The sequence below is a fragment of the Hylobates moloch genome, unplaced genomic scaffold, assembly GCF_009828535.3.
Source record: "Hylobates moloch isolate HMO894 unplaced genomic scaffold, HMol_V3 SCAFFOLD_1, whole genome shotgun sequence".
In the NCBI taxonomy this organism is placed as follows: Eukaryota; Metazoa; Chordata; class Mammalia; order Primates; family Hylobatidae; genus Hylobates; species Hylobates moloch.
Window position 1 is genome coordinate 58,410,249 of NW_026652276.1, and position 9,267 is coordinate 58,419,515.

General features: G+C 32.8%; 1 non-coding gene across 1 annotated transcript; it reads left to right on the top strand.

Moving 5' to 3' along the window:
- Positions 1 to 4,195: 4,195 nt before the first annotated feature.
- Positions 4,196 to 4,299, top strand: LOC116809979 (small nucleolar RNA U13). Its single transcript, XR_004370132.1, has one exon. It is a non-coding gene; the product is annotated as a small nucleolar RNA U13 (small nucleolar RNA).
- Positions 4,300 to 9,267: the final 4,968 nt, after the last annotated feature.

Sequence of the window (9,267 nt, forward strand, 5' to 3'; positions counted from 1 at the left end):
TTAATTTAATCTCATTATGCTTTCTTGAAACTTCCTTGTCAATTAAACAAACCACGTCAAAAAATTGAGCTAAGGAAAAATGGACTAATCAATAAGGAAAGAAACTTAGAAGAGCATAAATCAATAGCCCAGTTCCTTTCCAAAATCAGAAGCCACAAAACTTAATCTCATCTCATTTTTGTCAACAGTTGTTTATGAGTAATTTGGAAAACTATACAAGATTGTTACCATAGAGATGAATAAATAGGCTGAAATCCTGAATAATCAATAGTACCTTTTATTCTTAAATTTATAAATATGTTTTGGATATCTTCTGCAAGATCAGAGAATGACTAGATATGCCTATGTATATTTAACTGTTCACAATCTGAAAAATAGCAATCAATCTTTACATTCTTGAAATAAAGTCATTTAATGAAAATTCATAAAGTACATACAGTTGTATAAGGCCAAATATGATTGCATAAAATATTCAGCTTTTTGAATTTAACATGACTTGTTTACACTATTATTTAGTTTATTAAAGGTCTAATCCCCTATACAAATGCCAAAGCTTTCACCTTTTCTGTCTAAACAAGATGTACCATGAAAATCCAGATAATTAGTATGTTTATAGATATATTTATCACAAACTTATCAGCAAGTTGGTTGATATTACCATTGAAAAATAAGATTATGTTTATATGGTCTAAGATATGATAAAAAATTGTTAGGCAGTAACTATGTGCCAGTCATTTTCAAAGGAACTTAAGGCATAAATGTTTTATAATAGAGTATTTGTCATAGATATTAACATATTTTGCCAGTAAGAAGTCAAAGGCTTAGAAACAACGTGTAATCAACAGAGCCAGAATTGAATCAAGTTTGTTTGACCTCAAAGCTCATGTATTATTTACTGTACTAAATTGTCTTCTAATTATTGATTTACAGTGATGGGGAGAATTATTTTCCAAATATTTATTTCATTTCCTCTGAGAGGATTAGACATCTGTATGCATTGCAATGTGACAGAGGGCAACTCCTTGCAGACAAAATATACTTATTTCTTAATCGTCAGGCTTGTCCATGTGACTTGCCTTGATCCATAGACTGTGAACATGAGTGATGTATGTTATGTCTAAGCAGAAGCTTTAAGGAACACTGGAAGTTTCCAACACCTGGTCTTTTCTCTCTGCCTCAGATACAGCATTTGGTTTAAAACCAAATATGGTTTGCTCTTCTTGCCTGATACCAAGTGAGAAAGAAATGTGCAGCAAAGAAACAGACACAAACATTTAATATCAGTGAGAAATAAATGTTTGTTGATATAAATTATTGAGATTTCAGGTTTTATGTTATTTATTGCAGGCAGTATTGTGAATATTTATAAACAGAGTATTTATTATCATTCTAACAATTGTGAAGTAAATGTGGTCTTAGTAGAATATTCCATTTCCCATTTTAAAGATAAAACTTCATGTGGTGAAAGCTCTTGGCATTCACTATTGACTATTGGTAGGAAGTTCTGATGCGGTCAGTGCATCTTAGGAGCATGAAGACAAATGACATACTAAGGATAGTGGGCTGAAAGGTAGAAAGATTCTGGATACCCCATGATACGGTTGTGTCACCATCCCAGGCCTGGATTAAAAATCTGACATCTTCCAATGTGAGAAAAATAAACACTGTACTTGTCTAAGTCACTATAGTTAGAAATTTTAGACCTGCAAATTCAGACCTCTTCTCAGCTCAAATAAATTTTCTTGTGTTGTTTGCTTACTCTTTTCCTCCTGTTCCCTTTCCTCCATCAGAACTTATTAGTCACATTCAGCCTCATGGATCTATTGTATAAGTCTTACAGCTTTTGTTTACTTTACGTGTACGTTCTTTGAGATATTTCTTGCATCTGATCTTCTATATTTTTTAATTCAGCATTCAGTCTTGATCATACTCTCCTTTAATTCATAAACTGAGTTTTCTAAATTTGACGAGTGTGCTGCCATGCTCGCAGAGCACTTTATAATGTTGCAGTTAGAACTTTTGGCCAGGTGCAGTGTCTCACACCCTTAATCCCAACACTTTCAGAGGCTGAGACAGGAGGATTGCTTAAGGCCAAGAGTTCAAGACCAGCCTAGGCAATATGGCAAGACCCCATCTCTACAGAAAACTAAAAGCTAAAAAATAGCCATGCATGGTGCCATGCATCTGTCATCCTAGCTACTCAGGAGGCTGAGGCAGGAGGATCACTTGAGCCCAGGAGGTTGAGGCTACAGTGAGCCAAAATCATGCCACTACACTCCAGCCTGGATAAAAAAGCAAAACCCTGTTTCTAAAATAAATAATAAATAAATAAACATTAAAAATTAAAAATAAATAACTTTCAAGTGCTTGAGTATTTGGGTTTTTTTTTTATTCCAAGATTTGGTCACTTCTCCTTAGTAATTCTGCATTAATAGGTATGTGTTTTGATTATTCAATCTGACCCTTTTTTATCTATGTGGGGAGCCTATCAAAAGAGCAGATTTTTATGCATTCATTTACGCATTTTTATGCATTCATTTATGCACTTAATTATTGGATATATTGGGACTCATGTCTAAATGTCAGACAAAGTCAAAAGGACTGGGCACACTGTGCATCTATGAACTAAGGGCAAAGTGTTAGCTTCTGCTTAGGGCCGTTGCAGTAGATCTTTCCCCTTGTGGGTCTTTGTATACTTTCCTATTTTGTATGTAAAGAAGACAAACATGCTTTTTTCCCCTTGGCATTTTGGAGAGACCCAGCTTGCACTTTTAGTGTCTTTCTGGCATTCTGGCACTCACAAAAGGCTATGGCATTATGCCCAGATTTTACTAATTCCCCCACAAACAGCTCCTGGCAGGAGGCTTTTTCTTCCATTAAAGCCTCTGGACTTTTTGGCCTTATGGCAGGAAATTTCTTGTCCCCCACGTCACTCTTTAAAGGGACCTCCACAAATCTTGAGGCCTAGTCCCTCCTAATAGCCTGCAAGTGTCAGCAGCCACTGGGCTCAGGAGAGGCAAATAACCTAAGTCTGGCTGAGGAGTGGAGGAGAGTCACGTTCAGGCTCCAAATTCCAAGAATTTCCTTTCTTTGTGTTAAGATGATAAGATATTTTGTGTGTGTATTAATCTTATATTATTGCCATGACAAATTACCACAAACTGAGCAGCTCAAAACAACATAAATTTATTATTACATAGTATCTGTAAGTCAAAACTCTGAGAGGCAGAAATTAAGTTTTTGCAAGTCTGCTTTCCCCGCTGGAGCCTCTAAGGAAATACCCGCTTCTCAGCATATTCAGGGTATTGGCTGAATTTTGTTCCTTGAGCTTGTAGGACTCAGGTTCTCACTTCCTTTCTGTCTGTCAGCTGGGAGCAAATATTTGCTCCCAGAGATTCTCTTCGTTTCTTCGCGTGCTTTCCATTTAGCCCTTCCAGGTGGACCAGGTCAAGTCTCTTTTACACTTCTAAACTCCATTGTTTTATTCCACTACACTCCTTCCTTTCCTTTAAGGATTTATGTGATTAGACTGGGCCAACCAGATAATACAATATAATCATCTTATTTTAAGATCTATAGCCTTATTTACATTGGAAAATCCATTCTAGTTCATCTAATGTACACATACATTCTAGGGATCAGAGCATGGACATCTTTTGAGAGCCACTCTGCTTAATACAGCATATTTGAATATCATTGGGATTAACCTATTTTATATAAAGTGGTCAAATATAAAGGAGAGAGATGATTATTTATGGTTTCTAAGGCAATAATAATAAATACTATCTGAAATACAAGTGAGTTAATTGACATAGAAGAGAAAGAGGAGTTCCTATAAAGTTATAGGAAGGAAGAAAGAATGGATGGTAAAAGTGGAGTCAACAGGATAAAAGAGGTTCAAGATGGTGGAGGTGAGCAAAAGAGCCTTAAGCTTCGTGAGAATAAATAAAATGAAAATTAGAAGTTTTACTTGATTTAGCAAGTCAATGTCCTTGAATGCCTTTTTAAGGGGTGTTCAGATTGGAGAAAAGCAATAGAAAACAGATTGCAAAGGATCAAGAAACTAATGAGAAACTGATCATGAATATATCTAATAGGTTTTAATGTTTTGGATTGAAAGTGCAAGGAAAAAAACATGTAGCTGGAGGTAGAGTGTTAAAGGACCCAAGTTGAAGGTAATTAAGCATCCTGAGAGATCTTTTTGTAGTTCACAAGTGTGATGTTTAGGTTTTCAGACTCATGTGTGAGACATGCTTTCCTCAAACCTTATTATGCTATCAGTACATTATCTGGCTGACATTATAAAAAGAGAGAGATATTATAAAAAGAGAGAGAATTCTGAGAATATTTTCGTGATTGGATATGGGGTGAGAGAGAAAAATACACATCAAAAATTACTGTCAGATTTCTGTTGCTCACTGAGTGGATGGTGCTACCAAGGTTTCACCAGGAAATGGGACGAGAACACCACAGTTGCAGAAAGAGGATTAATTTGATGTTATGCTTTGTTTCATAGATTACTAGTTACTGTGCCAATATTTATGTTTCCATTCAATCTTACTTGCAGCACCATAATTTTGTGCTGATAAACAACATACTTGGCCAAAAAAACCCTATATTTTTCAGTCTCCCTGGCAGCTAGAGATGGCCAACAGATGTAAGCAGATGTTATTTTGCTAGAATTCCCAATTTTACTTCTTCTTCCTATATGAAATGTGAAGAAAATAGCTGTAGCATCAGTGGCTTTCTTGGATCATGGGGAATCTTGAATATGAATTACTTCAGTTTGGACATGAAAAAAAATAAGAAAAAAACGATTGAGATAAAATCTCTTAAAGTTCAGAACCAAGAGTGGGGAGAGAAATGAGAAATGAGTTTCTTTCATAAAGCAAAATAAGTATTTTCTAGATAGGCTAATGAAGAAACTTATCCCACTCTCAGAGTAGATGATTTTATTATTTCTGGTATTGGGTTATGATAATTATACACCAGTAAATCCATGTGTTTCTCATTGTCCTTTTTCAAATATGATTTTTTAGGGTTGTTAACCTAGTCCTACTTCACTCTCACATACTATTGGCTGTGTCAGGGAAGAAATGTGTCTTTTAGCTTAAAATTTGCCAGGTCAATAATAACCTAATCTGCACCCAAAGAATGGGATGATAGACATAGAAATTCTGGTTCATGAGTTAGATTTAGTGCTCTGATGAAATTAGGGATTTGTCTCCCTAAAAGGGTAGATTACCCAGTATATAGAATGGAGAATGTGCATGAGCAGGTGTGTGACAAAAGAGTCAAATATGGTAGAAGTTTTTTTTAATACCCACTCTTCAATTTTTTTCTCAATAATAGAAGCTTCTCTGATAACTTAATCTAAACTGATAGAAGAGAAAAGACACTTCAAAACAATGAAAATATCTTTATCTTATGGCAGAACTTTTGAAACAAAGTAAATCCAATGTCGTAATTTTGTCTTGTTAATGAAGACTATTTTAGAGGCAGCCTAATAATACTGACATTGTGCTCGATTCTCTTTTGGCCCTTGCTTTTGCATCAGTTGCTTTCTCTCAAAAGTATAAAAATATTATGTCAAATTTTAGAGTTTTTAAGAGCTTGTGTTTTTACAACAACTTATTTAACAAGTTTAACACCTTTAACTTCTAATTTACTTTCATTGATATGAGTTCAGAGATGCAGAAACCCCAAACATTTACTTACTATTATGTATGATTATATTTTTCTGTGATTGTTATCAGGATTTTTCATGATAGTTCAATTTTAATGCTACTGCTTTCAAATCCTTAAAAACTGAATAAGAAAAATGATAATATAATGGTTCTATTATGGTAGTATGGTCAAATTACTATGAGGAACTTATTCAAAAGTATGTTTTTTCTCACCAAAATTAAGACTAACTTTGTTACAAATATTGGATTAATAAGTTTTAAACCACCTAACTTTTTAATGTTTTCAATGTGCTGTTTTTTTCTTATATAATGTAGACAATTTATCACGTAACTTCCACTAATTTTCAGAACAAAACAAATGACGACCCTTGAAATGTGGGCATATTATTTCTAATTTTGACATGAATACTTAAGTTTTAGAGTATTAAACATATAAGAAGAAATTATGAGAGATTATAAGATATTTACTTAAATAAACATTAATGTATAAATTTAGTTCTATTGATGTTATTTCATACAATTAAAAAATAAATTTTAGCAACTGACCACTAGTCAACTTTAAGTGTTAAAGTTCTTGAAATTGTTTATCTTCTAGAATCCTGGCCAGCAGTTTTTCATCACATTAGCAGATGAAATATTATAGTGTTTTCATAACAGCCATATTTTTCTTGTACCCTTTTACAAATTTTTTCATATTTTTTTGAAATTTCCACAAAATCTTACACATAACATTGCAATGCCTGTTTGGCCGAATACATTTTCCCTTAATCTATTAATTGAAGTTCGCAGAAAAGTTCAAGGGGGTTGTTTGTGGTGATGAAACAGGAAGGAAGTTGGCAAGGATTTAACATTTTTTCAAATAATGATATATTATTCATCTTGGTAGGGAACAACTTTCCATGAGTTTCTTGAATTTCTACATGTCTTCTAAGTGAGGCACTAACTGCTATATTCCTGAGCACTTTCTGCACTGGAAAATAGAAATAGCATTTCTCTTCACAGCAAAGTGCAGTAATGCTTATTGCCTAGTAAAAAAGATTCAGGTTCTTAAACTCTAGGTTCCTAATCACATATCTCACTGTGTATATGTGTGTAGATATCTATGTGAGACTATCTACATTACCTCCTAAAATGGCAGTAAAATAAATGAAGAAGAGTATACTGATGCTTGTATTATTTTCTGGGCCATGAGTAATAAAATCCTTAACCTCTGACTCAGGAGTCTCATGTTCTTGCCAAAATCCATGAACGCTGTTTGATTAAATCATATACAAATTCAGAATATAATGCCAGGCAAATGGTATAGGCATGTATCTATTCAGGATGCTGGTTATGTCCAGGTTCAGAGTTTGCATAGCACAGCTTAGATTTTTGGCAAAATATGAATAAAACTAGAATGAAGAGAGATGGAGTGGTGGGTTTAAACACCAATTTCTAATGTGCAAAAGAACACTAAACACCATATAAAGTTCGTGATAAAATATTGACAAATGATTAAAATAAAAATTTAAAATATATCTATTTCATATTATATCATCTATATATCAAATATATTTATATAAATTAATATATATTAATATGTATATTAATTATATTAATAACACCATTATATTATATATAATAAACTTTATATTATATTAATAATATATTAATTAATTGATTATAAATACATAATCTGTCCTTTTAGGGAAGCAAACTCCTATTTCCATCAGAGCACTAAATCTAACTCGTGAACCAGAATTTTTATGTCTACCATTCCATTCTCTGGGTGTGGACTTGGCTATTTTTGGTCTGGTAAATTTTACCTGAAAGACACATTTCTTCTCTGACACAGCCTGTTGTATATGAGATTAAAGTAGAAATAGGTTAATCACCATAAATATATCTATATGTATGTATATAAAACACGTATGTTACATATTTATTTAATAGGTATTGCATACTTATATATAAAACATATATTACATATTTAAATACATATATATGTATTATATATGACATATTTGTTTAAAATGTTAATAATTTTTTAATTGAGCTTTTCTTTTTACAGTATTTGATTGTAATATTAGTTGGGCAAATTCCAAGTATTTGCCCTCCTGCTTTTATATATATATAATTCCTGTACCTTTAGAGTCCTGATTCTGATTACTAGCATCTGTAGTCAAGAGTCCACCTTAGCTTTCACAGCCCAGCTGTCTATGGCATGGGAAGGCTCTTGACAAAGGAAGAACCGGCAATGCAGCAGACTTGTGTAGGTGCGTGGAGGGGCAAAGCAAACACTAAGTAACATATATTAGTTATTTTATGTTCTATATGACAAAGGTCTTTTAATGCACAGTCAGTTTCACTGATTTGTAGCAATTTATGTATTTTTTAAAATAAAGTATTTATTATTACTTTTAATACAGCTAATTTGCAAATCAGTAAGCCATTCACAGAAAATAAAGGTTTTATTAAAGGTCTCACGTACAGACACCTGCATTTTTATGACAATGGCATCTTCAAGACATCCTTATTATTATACTCTTATACAGCTTGTAGATGGTCATTAAATTAGCAAGAATTGCCTACATTATGGCTGCTCTTTGAAAAGAATCCCCTTGAGGAATGCTAGCTTACTACTTGGAAAAGATATCAGGACAACTTCATGACTCTTAGAAGATGATGTATGTTCGCTGCTACATCTGATAGACCTGACCTCAAAATTTTAACTATCTTCTAATTTCCGAACAAAATATTAAGATGTTCTGAGTTGCAAATTAGAAGTACCTATATTGTAATATATAATGGCAATTTTATGAGTTACAAAGCTTCCAAAATCTCAGTTTTTATTTAGTTTCTTTATTGTAATATTCTAATTAATAAGTACCATTTTTAAGATTATTCTATTTTGTTTCTATAAATATATTTTACCTTTGTCCAGTGAAATGACTATTCCTCACTAATTCATGATTCCTTGAACCATTAACTTTGATGCTGTACTTCTGACATGTTTAAGGCATTATTGGCCTGTACCTTATCACATTTCTTTATTTTGTAGATTGTAATTATCTCCAAACTTTCGAACTACTTAAAAAATTCAGATTTAAAAATATTTTTCTTTTATTTCCTTAATCATTATTTAATTAAACTGATTTTTAAAAATTATGGTAAGGTTTACAGGATAAAAGTTAAATTATTCTAGAAGACTTGCTCTTCAATTTAGGCAAGTACTTTATTAATAAAGGTAGGTAATTAGTGACGACAAAAATAAATATCATGCAAAACTAAAAAATTCATTTGTAATGCTAAATGAAACAAGTTGCCAAGGGAGATAAAGCAACCACTTAATAATGTGCAAAATAGAGTCTATCTTTATAAATAATTTTATAATAATGAAAAGTAATATTTTTGCTAAACTTTGAAGACTACTGGGAAAATATTTTTGTTTGGGCATGATGGCTCATACTTGTAATCCCAACACTCTGGGATGCTGAGGTGGGGGAATCACTTGAGACCAGAAGACTGAGACCAGCCTGGGCAACAGAGCAAGATCCCCAACTCCACACACACACACAAATTTAATTAGCTGAGAGTGGTG